The sequence below is a fragment of the Thalassophryne amazonica genome, chromosome 21 (genome assembly GCF_902500255.1).
Source record: "Thalassophryne amazonica chromosome 21, fThaAma1.1, whole genome shotgun sequence".
NCBI lineage: Eukaryota > Metazoa > Chordata > Actinopteri > Batrachoidiformes > Batrachoididae > Thalassophryne > Thalassophryne amazonica.
In genome coordinates, this window is record NC_047123.1 from 9779487 (window position 1) to 9801957 (window position 22471).

Genomic DNA, 22471 nt, shown 5'->3' on the forward strand with positions numbered 1-22471 from the left:
CTGGGTTCAAATCTACATGTGTCTCCTGCCACATCCTATGACTGACTTCCACCAAAGCTGGTATGCATAAGGTGAACCCCAGACCTGCCCTTAATGGGTTTGTTTGGGTAAAGGTCAAGGTTGTTGGGTTAAATTCAAGGACAATTATTTTTAAATTTCATTTTGATCAAACATTCACATATGCAAGATTCTGGAATTTCCCTGGCAAGGTCAGCTACAGATCAAACTTTTGGGTGAAGGTCAAGCTCATTGGTGTTAAGATAAAAGATCAAGGGTTTTTTTCTGGTATCATTCAGTGTGCCTTGGAACTCAAATATTTTTTTAAATCAAGATTTCAGTCACTCTGTCAGTTTTTCTATATCAGCTTACCTCATAAACATAATTTCCAACAATCCTGACATCAACCAAAACACACTATTTTAAACTTAATCAAGAAGATTAGCATAAGTACATACTCTTAAATTTTACTGCTTTAACATTATAAACCATAAAAATGGACACACTTTCCATGAATTCTGAAAATCAGAATATAAGCAAATAAAAATAAATAAAAGTCACACTGGAGAGTGTATATAAGTCACGTGTTTTTCTGTGTAGGGAACTCACTTTCTACACGATGTTACATTTTACAAGTTTAATATTGGACAGGGTTCAATGTAGCACAAGTGCACACAACAGCCTGTGCTGTTATTTGACATAAGGACTTTTAAACATCTGAGGTCTAGAAACACAAACACACACACGCACGCAATGAATTCCAACAATAAACAAGCTGAACAAATAAACATCCAGTCCACAGCATGTTGGCTGCTATCTGATGCCGTTTGGACCACAGTAAACATCAGAAGAAACGTGTGGAGAAGAGTGAGTTTTTGCAGGAAGCAGGTGTGTGTCAAAAGGTCTTTTAAATTCCAAACATTACGATTATTAGAATTATTATTGAACATGATTTTTCAGTATATAAGTCGCACCAGAGTATAAGTTGTAGGAGCTCCGAAAATAATAAAAAACTGCAACTTATACTCCAGAAACTATGGTAATTCCAATTAAAGCTGACGTTCTGCATTTTAAGGTCATAGACATTATTTGCTTTCAGCTCCAATATGCTGCGATAGTCAGAATAAGAAAACTTGGACAAACTATGGACGAACTGCACCGCGTGTCACATCCAATCCCCACAGCTGATTTCCTCCAGATGTTCTTCTTAAAATCATGATGACTTTAGCCGTCTTTGCTGCCCCGATCCCCCCACCCACCTTCAGATTGGACAAGTCATATGGAGGGGTAATATGGGCATTGTTCTAAGTTCGGCCGGCCTCTCCACAGTAACATTGGATTCTGTTTGAAGTCGTGATCCGGCACAGCCAACTCACCTACAAGATCAATACGCCGGGTTCAAAGCTGCCGGCTTCACAGAGAACACACTCTTATTAATTTATAGAAACTTCTAGAAACTTTGTCTGAAGGGAAAAACCTCCAACTCTGTGTGGTGGAGAGACAGGGGGAATTATTAATATACTTGGAGAGAGAAAAAGAGAGGGAGAGCGGGAGAGCAACGTCTTCTAACCACCTTATATGAATATTTAAATGAGTTGCTGTTTGATGTGGATTGATCATACAAAAAGTGTGCGCGAGAATGTGTGTGTGTGTGTGTATGTGTTGGCAGTTTCCGAGGAGACGGACTGATGAGGAAAGATGATTGTAAAACTCATTAGATCAAGAACGTGTGTGTGTGTGTGTGTTTGTGTGTGCAGGCGTAGGTGTGTGAATGTGTGTTTAACTCATTAAGGCAGTCTATTTGAGTTTTCCTTTGTTGTCAGATTTGATGATTTGGGGGAAATTTCCAGCCTTGGATTCAAAGCATTCCTGTTCGGCGTTCCAAGCCCGCGGCGTCAGGAATGAAACACGCGCCATTTATATTTAATGATATCAATTTATTAACAGGAACAATATCAGGATGTTGGCTCAGATTTGATTCCATGTTCGCCTGTTTTACCTGTGGGACTTGTGCACGTGTTCGCTCATTGTCGTGTCATTACCATACTTTTCTCTCACACATCTGTGCATTCGTAATAACCAACAACTTCCTGACAGTGCAGTTCAGTCTCCGGCTCACACACTTACTGCACAAGGGTGCAGACGGAGTGTAACGGTTTAAAACTATCATCAAAAAAAAAAAAAAAAAAAAAAAAGTAATAATTTATTTGAGGCCAAATTTGTGATGTGTATCTTTGGTAAATTTAAGTTCTAAAAAAACAATTAACCAAGGCTTTGAAAGCAGTCAAGGAATGAAAATGGAAACCAGAAATAACTGATATATCATTTGGACCAAGAAGAAATGCAGACTCTTTATATTTTTTATTGTTTCACAATAAAACTGTTCATTTTAAATAATGTTAAGCAGATAATGTTACTTTTTACATTCATCTATTGCAAATTAAAAATATTGTCAGCTTGCAGTAAAATAGTCTCGAGTTTACGTCCTGTCTCCTTTTGTGTAATGATAAACAGAGGACCCCAGTGCAGAGAACAATGAAAATTGAACTGTCTTTAGGTTGACTGTCAATAGGTTTGGTCACTAAGGCCCTGTGCCCATAAAATATCCCCCCCACCCCAAGGTGAAATCATTGAAAGAGTGCCCACATTTCAATGGAAAACTAAAAAAGTCTATGTTTGGGATTTAATTTTATGACAATAACCAGCTAAGGACCACCTAATAATGTACAGCAATTAAAAAGTACTCACTCTCAACAAGAACCAATTGTCTGTCCAATTGCTATCACAGATCAGTTTTTTGTTTTTATTAAGATTTTGAGTGACAAATCAGCAGCAATAAACCTCCCCTCCCAGTTGGTTCGAAAGGCCTTGCATTGACATTACAGCAGCTTTTTTAAAAGTTCAGGGATTTTCAAATTAAAAGTGCTCAGTTTATGACGCCCCCTGGACAGGACGCCTGTCCAATGCAGGTTACGCCCCAGCTGAGACCAGTACCTATTTACAACTGAGTGGACTAAGATCATGTAGATTAAGTGTCAGATAGCGTGAGCAGGATTTGAAACCAAGTGTACATACTGGCAGACTACCTCTTTATCCTCTGAGCTACTTGCTTTCCAACCCGAGGTGGCAAATACTGTGCAATGTACCTTGTAAATATAGATATTAACTTCAAAGCTTGATGGACAGGCAAAAAGAGAAATATCAATCTGTAAAAACATAGATTCTGCTTCGAACAAAACAGCTGAATGAATTATTTTTGTTATTCATTCATTTTCTGCCATTTATCCAGGTTCAGTTTGCAATGACAGCAGACCAATAAGCTCATCCCACACTTCCCTATCCTGGGCCAAGTCCTTTCACTCTTCCTGGGGGATCCCAAGGTGCTCCAAGCCAGCTGGGAGTCATAATCCCTCCAGCATGTCCTAGGTCTTCCCTAGGGCCTCCGCCCAGTTGGGCGTGCCTAGAAGACCTCTATTGAGAGATAACCATTGGGCATCCTCATCAGATGCCCAAACCACCTCAGCTGGCTTGTTTCAATCCAAAGAAGGAGGGACTGTCCCTGAGTGTAAGACACCCAACAGAGGGGACCCCATTTGCAAGCTTTTATCAGTGCCATTGTTCTTTTGGTCTTTACAGAAAGTTCATGACCATAACTGGGTCCAGGAGTGTAAATCAACTGGTAAATTGAAAGCCTCACATACTGGATCAGCTCTTTCTTCACCGCAATGATCCGGTACAGTGTTCACAGGACTTCAGATGCAGCCCCAGTCTGTCCTTCTGTATTTTTATTATTGGCTGACATAACAGAAGGAAGCTGTCACTTATCTGTAAAACAGTACTTTGATATTAACAGCCAAGCAAGCATAGATGGTACAGTCTTGATCTGAAGGCCATTTATACAACATTTTGTTCAATCTGGTGCAAAGCCGCTGGTCAGATTCAAGTTCTTTATCACGTCAATTTTATGTCAATCTATATAATAATCTGAAGGCCGTTTATGACTTTGTTTTTCTGAACAATTCACTGTGTAACATGATTTTTGTTCCTGGCAAATAAGTGTCTTTTTCCAACTGCATTTATTGCAAAATAATAGAAAAAGCCCAATTTTCATGCCAAACTTTGTTTTTTTGGGCTGCACAGCAATTTTATCCCCTCAAAACACCTATTTTTGACAATTTTCCGACTTTTTCACAATAAAACCAAAATACGGAACATAACTGCAGCAAGGTTTATTTTCAAACATTTGAAAACAATTTTACAAAGTTAAAAATGAACTGTTTTCCTTGATTTACGAATGTGCAATGACTCACTTTTCCCTTATCAGACCCCCATTATGTTTTCATTGTAAGATCCCTGATATCTGTGTTCAAAGTCCATTATGTCTTGGTGGAAGCGCTGCCCATGTTCTTCTGAGTATACCCCCATGTTGTCCTTGAAGCTGTCAAGGTGAGCATCCAGAATGTGGACCTTCATTGACATCCTACATCCCATTTGGCCATAGTTTCTCACCAAAGTCTCAACTGGTTCCACATAAATGTCAGCCTTGTGGTTGCCCAGAAACCCATTGGACAACATCAACAAAACTTTTCCATGCCTCCTGTTCCTTTGCTGTCAGTTTCTTTGGAAAATTCAGGGCACTCTATTTTTTCTTGACTTGTGGTCCAGTGAAAACATCAGCTTTCACTTTTGCCTCTGACAGCTTTGGGAAAAGTCTTGAAGATACTTGAATGCTGCAGACTCTTGTCAAGCGCTGTGACAATTGTTTCATGAGACCCAGTTTGATGTGCAGAGGATGGGAACAAAACCTTGTGAGGATCCACCAGTGGCTCATGTTTAATGTTACGGCTTCCAGCTGAGAATTCAGTCCTTTCGGTCCATTGCTTCCGGTGATACTGTGCTGCCCTGTCTCTACTGTCCCAAAGGCAGAGAAAACAGGGAAACTTGGTGAAACCTCCCTGGAGTCCCATCAAACATGCCACCATTTTGAAGTACCCAGTGACCTCCCATCCATACTCATCATAGTTCAAAGCTTCCAGCAGATATTTGACACTGTAATCCTCCTTGAGATGCACTGAATGAGCCAAAGGAAGTGATGGATACTTAGTTCCCATTGTGCAGTAGGCACAGCCTTCAGGCTTCTGGATGAGCTATCAATGAAGAGTCTCCACTCATTTGATTACATGCAATTCCAATTGCATTGAACAGTCCTGAAATGTCACAACAATAGCACAAACTCTCTTCCTTGGCAAAGAAGCTAGAGAAAAGTTGGTGACAGTTTTCTTTGGCTTGTTACTTGCCACTTTTCATCCAACAAGTCCCACTCCTTCAGCCTTGAGATCAAAAGGCTCAGCATTTGACTTTGTCAAACCAAGATTCTCTGATCAGGTCATTCAGATCTCCTTGACTTGGGAAGTAAGGGATTCCTCTCATCAGACTGTATCTGTAATGTCACAGTCCACTTCACTGTTCTCCCCATCCTGATTCAGTGCTTTCTTCTACTGATGGTTGTTTTCTTTCTGGAGGTGAAGGTACAGGAAGCTCAGCACTATGTGGCACTGGTGCAATGGAAGATGGAATGTCAGGATAAGGAATGGCAGGTGCATTCTTCCCACTTCAGCGTTTGGAAGGATCCACCATGTAGAAGTAGCAGTTGGTTGAGTGGTCAGTGGGTTCATGCCATATTCTTGGAACAGCAAACTTCATTGCTCTCTTTTCCCCTCTGTTGTTTAATTTTCTTTGATTAAAGAGTGAAATATTCATGAACAAAGGAGATTCTTCAAACCTCAGTAAATTACTCTCCTGTTCTTGAAAGTTCTTGCTCAATCTGTACAAATGAGGAAGGTTTTCATAAATATAATTGCTTTGTTGACATTGTATTATGTTTGAAATGATGTTTGAACCCTTTTGACATGATCACAAAAAGAAAATATGATGACCACAACTCTGACAAATGGACTTAACTTTTCCAGAAATTAGCAGTGACCACTTAGTGAATGTGAAAACTGGTTAATTTGCAATTTCATTGTCTTGACCACAAAACCAAAGTTTGGAGGCCAAGACCACTCTTTTCTCTTTTGATTGGTTGTGAAGAAATGGGAAATTATGGTTTTAACCCAGGAACAAGACAAAAGTGAAAATTTGTTACTTTGTGACACAGCTCATAAACTTTGCTCCATAAGCGAGAGTCATGCACATGACAATCTGACACAAAAAGAAGTAGATCCGATCAGATGTCTGGTTGGTAATGTCCTCTTCAGTTTGTGTCAGTAGAATACGAGTCTCACATATTTGGGTTCAGTAGTGGAGTTTTGGGAATGTTCAAAACCCCAGAGTGACTGTGCTGTGTGGTGAAGCAACACAACAGAGAACACAAGATGTCTGCGTAGACTTTGTGAAATCCTTGGAGCTTGGAATATCCTCCAAGTCACCCATCAGTACCGTATCTTCAGCAACCAACTCATTATGAAGACAGGGATGGGACAGAGGATATCAAAATACATACCAAAATGGTAGGCCCATATAGGCCTACACTTTCCCACTTCTGTTGGGAAAGTGTAGTGACACGGACCCACAACAGGGGGCGTAAATGAACGGACAATGAAAGAGTCGAATATGAACGCTTTACTGTTGTGAATGAGCACAACCACAATACAGAGGAATACAGAATTTTGCAAACAGTCAATCCACAAAGGTGACGTGTGGGCAGGCTCGAGGATAGAAGACGTCTGTCCTGAGAAGAACCGGAACCACACGATTTCCTCCGCCACCGAACCCGGAGAATACTGGAGCCGCCAAGTCCCGAGTCCCCAGGTGGCCACCGTCTCCGAATGTCGGCTCTGGTACTGCTGGCGAGGAGCAGAAACAATAAGATGTGGGTGTGTGCACACCCAGTAACAACAATGGTGGGGATTCCACCTCCACCTCAAACACAGTAACACAGTTGTGCAGAGCCTGAGAGCTACTTATCCGTTTTGGCGTGAGGGGTGAAGAGCGTCACTCCTACACAGTCCACAAAACCCAGCACCCAGCTGAAAGTAGCTACAGAAACTCCTGCAAACACTCAGAGCACAAATACAAGTGCGTTTGGTACCGAACAGAACGGCTGAGAGTTTACCTTTACAGGTCGATGATATCTCGGCAACGAGGTGGAGATGACGTCCGGGTTTTATGGAGTAGTATGATGAAGTGTAGATGGGTGACAGCTGTCATGAGATAATGAGTGACAGCTGTCACCCCCGGCTGTGTCCGTGGCGGCAGCACCCTCTCATGCCTGAAGCCCGCACTTCAGGCAGGGCGCCCTCTGGTGGTAGGCCAGCAGTACCTCCTCTTCTGGCGGCCCACACAACAACTTCCTTCAAAGTTCAGTGAGGAGGATTAAAGTGGCTTTAATCTCACTCGGTTCCGTCTTTGATGCTATTCATGGCTTCAATCAAAGACAAAGTGACATTTGTCTCAAAACTGTACTGTCACAGGTGAAGCCATCATAAATGTCTACAAAATTTCACACCAACGTAAGAGTTCGTCACAGTGCACCACCTCAAGATTGAGGAGCTACTTTTATATCATTTGTTACTCTGGCAGACAGATGACTGGCCTATTGCTAAGTAACAGTATCTGCAGCAACCAACTCATTATGAAGACAAGGATGGGACAGAGGATATCAAAATATATATAGTAAAGTAAAAGTCCCACTTCTTTCCTTCTGCAGTGTCCAAATATTTATCCAACATTAGTATCTAATGTTAAATAGATAAACATACTGAGCAGTCAAAAGCAAAGTTCAATGAGGAGGATTAAAGTTGCCTTTAATCTCATGGGGTTCCATCTCATGGCTTCAGTCAAACACAATCAAAGCAACATTTGTCTCAAAACTGTACTGTCACAGGTGAAGCCATCATAAATGTCTACAAAATCTCACACCAAGGTAAGAGTTCTTCACAGTGCACCACCTCAGGATTGAGGAGCTACTTTTAAATCATTTGTTACTCTGACAGAATCCGTCACGCCCAAACGTTTCTCCAGCATTAGGCAGGTGGGAGATACTTTTACTATGTTTGATGCTCCTTGATTCTGGGTCCTAAAGGTGACACGAGGAACCTTGAAGTGAATCCTTTTTAATTACTGAGTGTGTGAGTGTGTGAGCCTCTTCCTCCTTCGCCCTCCATCTACTTTCATGTTTTGGAGTGTGCTGGTCGAGGACTTGGAGAAGAAGATGTGTGTGTGTGTCACATATAAAAGCTCCTCCATCCCAGAGAAGTAAAGCTCAAAGCAACAAGGTTCAAGAGTGCAGGCTTCAGCTGTAGAGCTGAAAGTGTGTATGAGGAGACGCTTAAGAGGAAGATATTGCGTGTGTGTGTGTGTGTGTGTGCGCACGTGTGTGTGTGTCTGTCCAGTGAGCAGGCCGCTCCAGTGAACTCTGGGGAAACAGAGAGAATCCAAAGTCAGCCTGCAGAGAGTGAAGGGCTTTCCCTTTCAACTAGTGCTTCTCTGGACTTGAGTCCACACACATACACACTTGTTCACATGTTTCTAGTGAGGACTCTCGCTGGGTTTTCCAGCCACACCGCAGCTCCACGCTGTCACAGAGACTCAGCCATCTAAGTGATGAGTCGCTCCGCCCGCACAGAGATGTGACGATTCACTCAGTTAATTGAGAATTTTCCGACAAGCGGCGTATACATCACCCATCAAATCCTAATGATAACAAAGGAATACATCTTCTTTATAGCCGTCTGAAGCTGCAGCCTATAGACGGCTGTTCCAACCGTCCCCTCCAGCAAAATCCCTTTGTGTGACATCTGTGTGAAACATTGAAATGAGATTCTAAATGTCTCTTCAATGTCCAATCAAGACGTTCATGGAACAATTTCATATTGTCGACAGGCGCAAAAAAAACCTGACATCCGTTCACTATACGTATTCAGCTTTATAAACTACCCAGAATGCCTTTGGACTGTGAGAATAAGGCAAGCACTAACAGGAAATGTAAAATTTAACTTTAGACATTCTCCATCAGAGATAACAGTGATAACCGCTGCACCAAACCTTGTGGTGACTGTATGAATCGATCAGCAGCATATATGGTCATTCTATGGTAATGGAATTACACACAGATGAAATTTTTAATGGCAAGCTAAAATATATCAAGGTTTTGCTGTCATTGTAGTTCTGTTACTGTAGAACTGCCCGTCAGTAACAGAAAAGAAGAAGAAAATAAATATATGACTCAAAGACACTACACCAATCAAAAGACTCCAATTAATTATATTTTTAATCATAACTAAAAACATTGTTTTTTATTTGATGTCACCTACATCCTACCATCAGGTAGGCAGGTGCCAAAAGTCACAACTACAAAATAATTCAGACGTATATCTGTCTGTCAAACTTGTAAAGAGAGTAAGTAATCTTTGTAATGGTTAGACAGAGGACCCCAGGGCAGAGAACCAAAATGGAAGGTAGGCAAAAACAAGTTTATTGTCCCACTGGACTTAAAGGCACATTTTGTACAAGAGGACAGCACGGTGGATTAGTGGGTAGCACTGTTGCCTCACAGCAAGAAGGTCATGGGGTCAATTCCTGCCTGTGGACTTTCTGTGTGGAGGTTGCATGTTCTCCCCATTTTTGCTTGGGTTTCCTCCAGGTGCTCTGGCTTCCTCCCACATCCAAAGACATGTAGGTTAGGTGAAATGGAAATGTTAAATTGCCTGTAGGAGTGCGTATGGGTGTTAATGTGTTTGTCTATATGTGACCTTGTGACAGACTGGCATCCTGTCCAGGGTGTACCATACCTCACGCCCTATGACTGCTGGGATAGGCTCCAGCCCCCCGTGACCATTACTTGGAGTAAGGGGCTGAAGATGAGTGAGTTTGTACAAGAGGCAACAGGCTTGGTCGTGAGACAAGTAGGGATGTTCAATATGGCTGGGTAAACCTCAGGAGACTCAAAATTGTGGTTAAGATCTATAACAGACAGTGGTGGGCACAGCTAACCAAAAAGTTAGCTTTGATAACAGTTAATCCACTAACTGAAAAGTTAACTTTTATAAAGCTAAACCAATAAACGCCTAAGAAATTTAACATAAGTTACAGCTGAAAGCTAAACCGATAACTTTTAGTATTGACTTCAGTACACTGACAGGTACTGATACATTGAGTAAATTTAAAGACAATCACAAACAACAACAAGCCAGTGCCTCTGTCTATGATCAGCCTTCTCTCAGCAAAAGAGACCTGGTGACCAGAGAGAAAAAAATGGGAGAAAAAAATGAAAGATAATTTATTTTCACAGCCATACAGTCTTGCAGACATGTTGCAGGAGACATGCACAACAATGCAATTTTGACTTATGGTTAAAATTTTAAACAAACTAATTGCGAACAAGTTATCAAAATTAACGTCATCTCTGTCGTTTTTACAAAGTGAAAATATCAGCTATATGTTTTAGTTTTAAAGTAATGCACTAATTTTGAAGGTTTGAGTGTTTACAGACACACATGCCAGAAGGCATTATGGGAAAATGGGCTTCCTGTCATCAGTGGTTGGTCAGTTTATATATATGTAAAATCAACACACAAGTTACTGTAAGAGGTGTGTTGGTTTTAACAAATAAATTTGAAAACTGAAAATTCTGTTTGTTAAGTGTGATTCAACATGTAGCGAATGTGTGGCAGTTGGTATTAACACTCCCATCCAGTACATGGCAGTGTTCATGGCAGTGTGACTGCCAATTGCCACACATTCGCTATAAGTGCTGAATCACTTAAAGAGAATTTTAAGTTTTCAAATTGCCTTTTTTTTTTACAAATGAAAAAATATATGACATATTGACAAATACAAATTTATTCGTAAAACCCAACACACACACACATTACATTAACTTATGTGTTGGTTTTTACATATACTCAACAAAATATAAACGCAACACTTTTGGTTTGCTCCCATTTTGTATGAGATGAACTCAAAGATCTAAAACTTTTTCCACATACACAATATCACCAGTTCCCTCAAATATTGTTCACAAACCAGTCTAAATCTGTGATAGTGAGCACTTCTCCTTTGCTGAGATAATCCATCCCACCTCACAGGTGTGCCATATCAAGATGCTGATTAGACACCATGATTAGTGCACGGTGTGCCTTAGACTGTCCACAATAAAAGGCCACTCTGAAAGGTGCAGTTTTATCACACAGCACAATGCCACAGATGTCGCAAGATTTGAGGGAGCGTGCAATTGGCAGGCTGACAGCAGGAATGATCAACCAGAGCTGTTGCTCGTGTATTGAATGTTCATTCTCTACCATAAGCCATCTGCAAAGGCGTTTCAGAGAATTTGGCAGTACATCCAACCAGCCTCACAACCGCAGACCACGTGTAACCACACCAGCCCAGGACCTCCACATCCAGCATGTTCACCTCTAAGATCGTCTGAGACCAGCCACTCGGACAGCTGCTGAAACAATCGGTTTGCATAACCAAAGAATTTCTGCACAAACTGTCAGAAACCGTCTCAGGGAAGCTCATCTGCATGCTCGTCGTCCTCATCGGGGTCTCGACCTGACTCCAGTTCGTCGTCGTAACCGACTTGAGTGGGCAAATGCTCACATTCGCTGCCGTTTGGCACGTTGGAGAGGTGTTGTCTTCACGGATTAATCCCGGTTCACACTGTCCAGGGCAGATGGCAGACAGCGTGTGTGGCGTCGTGTGGGTGAGCGGTTTTCTGATGTCAGTGTTGTGGATCGAGTGGCCCATGGTGGCGGTGGGGTTATGGTATGGGCAGGAGTCTGTTATGGACGAAGAACACAGGTGCATTTTATTGATGGCATTTTGAATGCACAGAGATACCGTGACGAGATCCTGAGGCCCATTGTTGTGCCATACGTCCAAGAACATCACCTCATGTTGCAGCAGGATAATGCACGGCCCCATGTTGCAAGGATCTGTACACAATTCTTGGAAGCTGAAAATGTCCCACTTCTTGCATGGCCGGCATACTCACGCGTACATTCACCCATTGAGCATGTTTGGGATGCTCTGGACCGGCGTATACACAGCGTGTACCAGTTCCTGCCAATACCAGCAACTTCGCACAGCCATTGAAGAGGAGTCGCCAACATTCCACAGGCCACAATTGACAACCTGATCAACTCTATGCGAAGGAGATTGTTGCACTGCATGAGGCAAATGGTGGTCACACCAGATACTGACTGGTATCCCCCCCCAATAAAACAAAACTGCACCTTTCAGAGTGGCCTTTTATTGTGGACAGTCTAAGGCACACCTGTGCACTAATCATGGTGTCTAATCAGCATCTTGATATGGCACACCTGTGAGGTGGGATGGATTATCTCAGCAAAGGAGAAGTGCTCACTATCACAGATTTAGACTGGTTTGTGAACAATATTTGAGGGAAATGGTGATATTGTGTATGTGGAAAAAGTTTTAGATCTTTGAGTTCATCTCATACAAAATGGGAGCAAACCAAAAGTGTTGCGTTTATATTTTTGTTGAGTGTATATATAAACCGACCAACCACTGATGTCAGGAAGCTCATTTTCCCACAATCCCTTTTGGCACGTGTGTCTGTAAATACTCAAACCTTCAAAATTAGTGCATTAATTTAAAACTAAAACATATAGCTGATATTTTTAACTTGTCCGGAATTAGTTTGTTTAAAATTGTAACCATAAGTCAAAACTTCCTTGCTGTGCATGTCTCCTGCAACACGTCTGCAAGACTGTATGGCTGTGAAAATAAATGATCTTTTTTTAATTCTCTTCTTTTTTGTCTGGTAACCAGGTCTCCTCTGCTGGCAGAAGACTGAGCTCTACCTCTCATAATGTCTGTCTGCTACAAACACGTAACAGACATGAACTAAAATGTATGATTTCAGGCTTAACAAAGGTGTTTAACTGTAAAGCTTTATTCACTATGCCCGCAAAAAGATGTTAGCGGTCTAAAAGTTATCGGAACTAAATTCAGCGGAAGTTAATTGGTCCGTTGATGGTTTTCGAAGTTAGCTGAAAAGCTAATCCGCTAATGAAAAGTTAGCTTTGCTAATTAGCGGTTAGCGGCACTGTACCCACCACTGATATTAGAGAAGTGAAAACAATTGGAATATGAAGACAAGAAAAGAGGAATGAAGACACCACAGAGGAGTGGTCTTCTTCTTCCTCTTCACTGTAAGAATGCCATTTTTTGTTGTATTGGATGTATTTTATGTGGTTTGTATTTTTTAATGGTTTTCCTGGTGCCTCTTGGCCAGATGATGAAAATGAAATCTGGTTCTCAATAATAATAATAATGATAAGGCAAAAATAATCATTACAGACCCTCAGTGAGCATAAGTCCTGGAGAATAAGTCTTCAGTCTAGACCAGTGGTGTCCAAAGTATTCCAGAAAGGGCCAAGAGGCTGCAGGTTTTCTTTGCAGCCACTAACTCCAGTAGATGATTTCACTGATTAACATCACTTTTAGCAGATGGGATGAGTTCATAGGATCATTTCATTTTCATTTTACTCTGTTCTCTCAGAAATTCACAATTTCACTACGCAATGTGCCAAAAAATCAAGGGGGGGGGGTTACTAGGGTGGGGGCCTTTAATAGCGTAAATACGGTGGATAGCTACTTTCAGGAAGTGGAGGTGGACATATGGTGTGTCTGGGTGATTGTCAATCAGGAGATGAGTTGTTCTCGAGTGTGATGGAGGTTTCAATGTGCACACCAGTGCATGCTGCCAGACTTGATGTCATAGTTGCCTGGAAGTGATCGGTTTCATTTGGTATACACAAGGATTTTAATTTGCTTCTTCAAGTCCCCTTTTTGAGCGACTCGTCCTCTTCCACAGCTGCTCCAAATTTCAGATGATGATGTCTCAAAGTCCATGTCAGCAGTACTGAAGAGGTAACAGCCGAAAACAGAAAAACTTAACACTTTCTCATCCTCATGGCTCTGTAACTCAATAACAAGTGGTTGCAGGTTGGTTTGTCGGTTTGGGCTGACTGATGCAGAATCCTGATTTTGTTCAGGTTGATGCAGTGCCCCATTTTCTTGTGTGCAAAGTTGAATGCATGAAGCATTTTCACTGAGGGGAAAAAACTCTGTTGTCATCAGCATACTGAAGGTCAATACTGGCATCAAGACGTCTGAGCCTAAACAGATGACCATCTGTCCGTGAATCAGTGTCAGTGCCACATGGAGAGGTGATGGTCTAGTGGGTAAGGTGTTGGGCTTGAGTCCAGAAGATCATGGGTTCAAATCCCCGCCTGACTGGAAAATCACTACGGGCCCTTGGGCAAGGCCTTTAATCCACTATTGCTCCCGGTGTGTAGTGAGCGCCTTGTATGGCAGCACCCTGACATCGGGGTGAATGTGAGGCATAATTGTAAAGCACTTTGAGTGTCTGATGCAGATGGAAAAGTGCTATATAAATGCAGTCCATTACATAGAATTTTGGCGATGGCAATGTACACGATAACTGAAATGAACACAGTAAAATATTACTATAGGCAAGGACACATCTTTTTGTTTTTTACTCTGTAGTTGACGCAGAAAGAAGTCCCTGCTTATCAGAACAGCTGCAGGTTTATCCTCATGAAGAAGCTTCAGAATTGCGACGAACTAGCCAAAGCACCCAAACGCTGCAAGGATATTTCAAAAACTATTGCACCTGTCCAAGTATACACTGAGTGGGTGAACTATTACCTCATTCAGTATATATGTAGACAGTGTCATCTTATTTCATAGATGATAACATTTTCAGATTTATATTCTGCACTGGAAGCTTTAAAAAACAAAACAAAAAAACAACCTGCACCTTATATGTTGTGGACTCCAGTAGGCCACGAGGATGCCCATGTTTCACCTGGCTGCGTCAGATAGTAGATGGTTAGTTTAGAGATGTGGCAATGGACTAGTTGTCTGCCTGGGTGGTTGTCATCTAAGGGCCCTGTCCCACTGGGGAGAGGATCAATTGCACATGAATTGAGTACACAAAATATGGGCGTTCCTTGTCGTCCGCAACAAAAATGGCCAAAAATGACAAATGTCCCAGTATGAATTCCGGATATATTAATAATATATAGCGAATATATGATGAACAATCACAGTTATATAACGCATGTAGTGAGGAAACTGATCCGACACATTGAGATTATCACGGCAGCATTACGGGTGTATTATGAATGCATCACGCACGTGTTGCGCGTGCACGGCATCTGCATTGTGGTCATAAAATAAGAGCACTCGCTCCTTTCGGCATCACTATTCACACCAACAATACAGCCTCTGAAGCATTTGCTGGACTTGGACAAATTGATCACAGAGTTAATGTTCATTTTGTCATGCGAGGTTAACTGTTCATGAGTTTGGGGAGCGGCAGGGGGGAAGCCGCTCGGGGTGTGAGACGGTGTTTTTCTGAGAGTGTCACAGAAAACAGACTTCAGCATGAGTTGTGGCTAAACAGCAAATCTTCCTTTTGTTGGTGTTAAATAAAAGTCCTGGAGGAGACCCAATTGCAGCAGCTACGTCTTTGTGGATCTACACAGCCGGACCGGCACTGACTGGCAGGTATGTCGCTTTCTGCCACATATAATACTTTGGGTTTACGTGACGTGTTTGTTATGCATTCACAGATTGTCCTCAAATCAGCTGCAAAGCAGATGTAATAAAAACGCTTTATTTGTGGCCAGTTTGTATGTATTTGCTACAACTTATTTTAGTTTGTGATGTGGACATGATGGGGACGATATATATCTGTTTTACACACTGTCCCGGTTCGCTGCCAAATCCCTGTCAGTTGCGGATATCAGCGGTTAACGGCAGATATACAGCGCATAGAGTGAATATGTATTGTGTATGAACTGAGTATATATGGAGTATGTAAGGCGGATGTCATCCGCATCCAGATTTTTGAACAGCTCAAAAATCCTGGCTGCGGACATGCGTGCCTCTGTGGATGATCACGGGCGTGTTCGGATGACGGCCGACTCATACAGGCATGTTACATGAATATTGCAGATGTTTGGCGAATATGGGCCAATTTTGTGTGCAATCCATACGCAAATCCTCCTAAACGCCAGTGGGACAGGGCCCTAAGACCTGCGTTTTTCTGTGGTGTTGGTCGATGCGGCAAAGCGCAGCACCAGCAAATGCTCCCAGACTTGACTTGACTTATGTTCCGGATAATATGGTAGTTACTGTTGGATTTTTAAAACTAGAGTTGCATCAGGAAGACATCCGGTGTAAAACTTGTGCCAAATACCAACACGGATCTGGTTGTATCTACTGCGCCAACGCTGTAATAAATGGCTGCCGCCGAGTGGACAAAAACAACAGCAACAGCTGGGTTTTAAAAATTGCCTAAGATGTAAGTTTTTCTTGTGATGTGGTGTCTTCTTCTGCAAGCCTCCCGTCCTGTGCACCAGCATGGACTCCCAAAATTTCCTGCATATCCGTTTTTTCTATTGTGTCAGTAGCATGGCCCAAGCAGAGGGTCACCCCTTTGAGTCTGGTCTGCTTGAGGTTTCTTCCTCAAATCATCAGAGGGAGTTTTTCCTTACCACTGTCGCTTGTGTTCTTGCTCTGGGAGTTGGTAAGGTTAGACCTCATTTGTGTGAAGCGCCGTGAGGCAACTTTGTTGTGATTTGGCACTATATAAATGAAATAAATTGAATTGAAATGCCATTTGCATCAAAAGTCTGGGCAAGGACTTTGATGCAAATCATTTGCCTCCCTTTAAAAACACTGCTGTCATCACACGGTCGTAGTTGGTGTGTGTTGTTGTGTGCACACAGCAACTATGACCACATGTCTCTTGTAGCTGTAAAGCACCCACTTATTGAAAATGAATGGCAGCTAGTCGCTTTGCCTCTGTCTCTCATAACTTATGTGACCAAGGGCTGATGAGGGCCCCGGACATGCTTGACATCATTGTGAACAATGTCGCTGGAACACATTCTCCTGGACAAACTACGTAATAACACCATTTCTAACAGCCAAAATGTTTTTCTGCATCATACTGTTGGTCAAATACAAGTTTTAATATCGGCAAAAATGTAGCCGATATCGATATGTTTGTGAAAGGCTCCTGTTGGCTAATATTAGAGACATAAAGACATGGATGACCTCTAATTTCCTGCTTTTAAACTCAGATAAAACTGAAGTTATTGTACTTGGCCCCACAAATCTTAGAAACATGGTGTCTAACTAAGAAATCTTGGAGTCATTTTTGATCAGGATATGTCATTCAATGCGCATATTAAATAAATATGTAGGACTGCTTTTTTGCATTTGCGCAATATCTCTAAAATTAGAAAGGTCTTGTCTCAGAGTGATGCTGAAAAACTAATTCATGCATTTATTTTCTCTAGGCTGGACTACTGTAATTCATTATTATCAGGTTGTCCTAAAAGTTCCCTGAAAAGCCTTCAGTTAATTCAAAATGCTGCAGCTAGAGTACTAACGGGGACTAGAAGGAGAGAGCATATCTCACCCATATTGGCCTCTCTTCATTGGCTTCCTGTTAATTCTAGAATAGAATTTAAAATTCTTCTTCTTACTTATAAGGTTTTGAATAATCAGGTCCCATCTTATCGTAGGGACCTCATAGTACCATATCACCCCAATAGAGCGCTTCGCTCTCAGACTGCAGGATTACTTGTAGTTCCTAGGGTTTGTAAGAGTAGAATGGGAGGCAGAGCCTTCAGCTTTCAGGCTCCTCTCCTGTGGAACCAGCTCCCAATTCGGATCAGGGAGACAGACACCCTCTCTACTTTTAAGATTAGGCTTAAAACTTTCCTTTTTGCTAAAGCTTATAGTTAGGGCTGGATCAGGTGACCCTGAACCATCCCTTAGTTATGCTGCTATAGACTTAGACTGCTGGGGGGTTCCCATGATGCACTGAGTGTTTCTTTCTCTTTTTGCTCTGTATGCACCACTCTGCATTTAATCATTAGTGATTGATCTCTGCTCCCCTCCACAGCATGTCTTTTTCTTGGTTCTCTCCCTCAGCCCCAACCAGTCCCAGCAGAAGACTGCCCCTCCCTGAGCCTGGTTCTGCTGGAGGTTTCTTCCTGTTAAAAGGGAGTTTTTCCTTCCCACTGTCGCCAAGTGCTTGCTCACAGGGGGTCGTTTTGACCGTTGGGGTTTTTCAGTAATTATTGTATGGCTTTGCCTTACAATGTAGAGCACCTTGGGGCAACTGTTTGTTGTGATTTGGCGCTATATAAATAAAATTGATTTGATTTAATATTATCAGTCAACCGATGTATCGACGGAGTTCTAGTTCTGTGTGAGGAGCAGTGTCCCTTCGCCAAATTGCATAATGATTAATATTTTACATTAGTTATGTATGAGTGTAATAGACATCATGTGGTTTCAATGTAATTGAAAAATAATGTATGTTTTTGTTGTGCGCGGCACTAAGCGCCTCTGTGCTAACTTCTGTCACTCACATGCAAATTCAGCTCTTCAGACTTCTGAGCAAAACAGAAAGTGTGTCACCCACAAATCTCAGGAACACGACAGAGACAGCTTGTCGTCACTTCAGACACTTTAAGAATATGCAAATTATAAAAACATTACATTTTTTTTCAAGTAGCAAGCAGAAAAAAAAAAATTGGGTATCAAATTTAGTGAATTTGGTTTTTGTCAAGTTGAGGGTGAGATTGTGTCACTCTGTATGTGTGTTTGTTTTTGTGTGCGTGTGTGTATGTGGACCGAGGTCACCTTCCCCCCCCCACCTGGGAGTGTGTGTTCACAGGGTGTCTGCACTGTGTGGGGATCCGGGGTGAATACAGAGCAGAGCCACACTGGGAATAAGCTGTCAGATGAAACAGAGAGGAACTACTGAGAGACACAAAAAGAAAGAACGTCTGTGTGTAGAAGTGTACGCGTGCACGGCTGGGTGTCTGCGCGGTGCACAACGCTGTGCTCATACGTGTCTCGTGCTTTTGTCTGTGTGCAAATTTGGGCATCGACGTTCCCCATGTGTGTTTTTGTGCATCTCTCAGTACATGTGTCTTTGCCTTCTGTGCACCGCTGTCTACTTATTTATACACCTTTGTGGGGACCTGTTTGAGTTTTCCGACTCTCAAGTGAGTCAGAAAATTTTACTGGTCCACACTTTTCCAAAGGCCTTCAAAGGGCTGTTTGAGTGTTTAGACTCGTCTTTAAGGTCAGGATTAAAGTTAGGCATAGGTCAGAGTTTGTGCAAATGGTTGGGTTTGAGGACCCAGAGACATAACACCATCTCGAGATCACTGGACAGTCACAGAGGTGTTTCTTAATGCCGTCCAAGTCTTTCAGGTCCTGGTGCTTCCTGTCTTACTGTAGTAAGCTACAGTTTTGAGACTTGGGCATCAACCAGTGATCCAATCCACTGACTGGATGTCTTTGATAGCAGGTTCGTTCTGAGGATTCTTGGGGTCTGCAGGAAAGACTTTGCGTCAAGCGAATGGTTACTTAGGAAGATTTGGACTTGTATTGTGAGGCGACCCCTGCTATGACAGTTTGGAAATGTGGACAACCAAAGCGGCTACAGAAGAACGAGGGAACAACAGCACTTCATCTGACTGCCACAAGTAGATATTACTTTCAAGAAGTGGGGTTGGACCAGGTGTCTGCATGGGTGGTTGCCATCCACAACCCATGGTAGAGCTGTAGTGTGGTGGTTGCTGTGAGATGCGGCACCCACCCATGCACCCACACCTGACCTGACCTGTTGGGTTTAGGCATTGTGAGGAAACTATCTGAGTAACGCAAGACATTTTATTCCAAGATGTTTGCAAGCAACAGCATGTTCTTGAGTTTTCCCTCTTTGGATTACTGTGTTGTTGTCATTGTGCTCTGACCCTCAGCCTGTTTCTCTGGATTTCCTCTGTGCCTGTTGCCTCGTGCTATGTGCCTGGACTTGCTTGTGTTATGTCGCTGAATTGTTTTATTCACTTGTCCTTGCAAAGGAGTAGCCAAAGTTGAACTATTACATTTTTAAATGAACATCCAATATATTTACAGTTTTTTTCAATTGCTAACAAGCGCTTACCCATACATTGGATACTTTTTCTAAACTCTTAACACAGAGTGACACCTAGGAAACACAATTGGCCAAATGGTTAATTTTCTTCTCAAAAGCACATACACACCTTTCTCTGCACATACTAATGTTACCATAACACTGGATATATGCCTCAAAATGAAATACTTCTGTCAGAGAATAACACTTATTTTCACTTCACAAGGTATATGAAGTCAGTCAAAGTACACCAGGGTTCAAAATACTGAGTACTTTTCACATTTAATAACTACATAGACATTTATGTTTCAGTTTTACATGTATTTGCATGCAAAACATGCAATCCACTGGTTTACCCCAATATCTTGGTTGTATGTTGACATGTAATAGTCACATTCAAAAGAATTTCAGTAAAAAGCAAAGAGTTTTACAAACGGTTTATTTTACTGTTGTAGGTATATTTGAAATACTGTATACACTGTGACAGAACACAAAGGTTTTACAGTATGAAAAAAACACAAAAGAGCAATGCTTCCCAATAAACAAAATACAGCAAAATACCCAGATAAAGAGGGGAAACCAACCAAAAAAACAAAAATGTGCATCTAATCTCTACGGTTGTCTGGGTTTGGCCACATGTTTTCATCCATATCACATCTTATGCCCTCCAAGGCAATGCACCTGGGGTAAAACCACTTTGAGTGGCAGATCCAGCCTTGACAACCGTCCACTGTAATGTCCCTACAGCCAGTTTCCATGGCATCTAGGAGGGTCATTTGATCGTGTGGCCGATGGTCATACACCTTCCACCTCCATGCCGAGAAGAATTCTTCGATTGGATTGAGGAAGGGTGAATATGGTGGAAGGAAGAGGTATAACAGTCTTGGGTGGTCCCTGAGCCAGGCTGTCACCGCCTGTGAGTGATGGAAAGCCACGTTATCCCAAGTGATCACGAAGGTCCTGATGTTGTCACCCTCATCATCCTCTTGTGGAACCAGGCGCTGGTGGAGGTCATTCAGGAATGCGAGGAGGCGCTCTGTGTTGTAAGGCCCCACCTGAGACCTGTGCAGGAGTAAACCTGTATGTGCAATGGCTGCGCACATAGTGATGTTGGCCCCCCTCTGCCCTGATACATCAAATGTAGCCCTTTGTCCAATGACATTTCTTTCACGGAGCCGGGTTTTTGCCAAATTGAAGCCGGCCTCATCAACGTAGATGAAATCATGAGGAACCTGGTTGGCCTCCAATTCCATTACTCTCTGAAACAAAGTTCATGCAAATCAAATCATTACTGTATAATATACTGTATTGTAATCTACTGTGGTACTGTATTGTTCACAAAGTGCTCAGCAAATAGAACTAGACATAGAATTGAATATACTGTGTACCTGCACATACTGCCTTCGCAGCTCCTTCACTCTATCACTGTTCCTGTCAAATGGTACAATGTAGAGCTGCTTCATGCGCACTCTGTGTTTTGCCAGTATGCATGTAATGGTGGTCAGGCTGATGCTGTTGATATTTTGAAAGAGTTCCTGGTCATCAACAATTCTGGCGTGAATTTCTCGCAGCTTTATTTCGTTGTTGGCAACAACCATTGCCACAATGGGCAGCTCTTGCTCATTGTTTAGAAGCTTTCCTCTTCCCCCAAAGCGAGGAAGGCATTGCACCCTTTAGGGTGATCAATCAATCAATCAATCAATTTTTTTATATAGCGCCAAATCACAACAAACAGTTGCCCCAAGGCGCTTTATATTGTAAGGCAAGGCCATACAATAATTATGTAAAACCCCAACGGTCAAAACGACCCCCTGTGAGCAAGCACTTGGCTACAGTGGGAAGGAAAAACTCCCTTTTAACAGGAAGAAACCTCCAGCAGAACCAGGCTCAGGGAGGGGCAGTCTTCTGCTGGGACTGGTTGGGGCTGAGGGAGAGAACCAGGAAAAAGACATGCTGTGGAGAGGAGCAGAGATCGATCACTAATGATTAAATGCAGAGTGGTGCATACAGAGCAAAAAGAGAAAGAAACAGTGCATCATGGGAACCCCCCAGCAGTCTACGTCTATAGCAGCATAACTAAGGGATGGTTCAGGGTCACCTGATCCAGCCCTAACTATAAGCTTTAGCAAAAAGGAAAGTTTTAAGCCTAATCTTAAAAGTAGAGAGGGTGTCTGTCTCCCTGATCTGAATTGGGAGCTGGTTCCACAGGAGAGGAGCCTGAAAGCTGAAGGCTCTGCCTCCCATTCTACTCTTACAAACCCTAGGAACTACAAGTAAGCCTGCAGTCTGAGAGCGAAGCGCTCTATTGGGGTGATATGGTACTACGAGGTCCCTAAGATAAGATGGGACCTGATTATTCAAAACCTTATAAGTAAGAAGAAGAATTTTAAATTCTATTCTAGAATTAACAGGAAGCCAATGAAGAGAGGCCAATATGGGTGAGATATGCCCTTGCTTGCCTCT

General features: G+C 42.3%; 1 long non-coding RNA gene across 2 annotated transcripts in view; it reads right to left on the reverse strand.

Annotated features, from left to right (window-relative positions):
• Positions 1 to 6067: 6067 nt before the first annotated feature.
• The window catches only part of LOC117503110, a 28601-nt gene continuing 12197 nt past the window's right edge, over positions 6068 to 22471 (reverse strand). For both annotated transcript variants that reach the window (XR_004558484.1, XR_004558485.1), the window contains exons 3-4: positions 21313 to 21323; positions 6068 to 6141 (exon numbers count right to left, since the gene is read on the reverse strand). This is a non-coding gene — a long non-coding RNA (uncharacterized LOC117503110). The remainder of the gene's footprint in view (positions 6142 to 21312; positions 21324 to 22471) is intronic.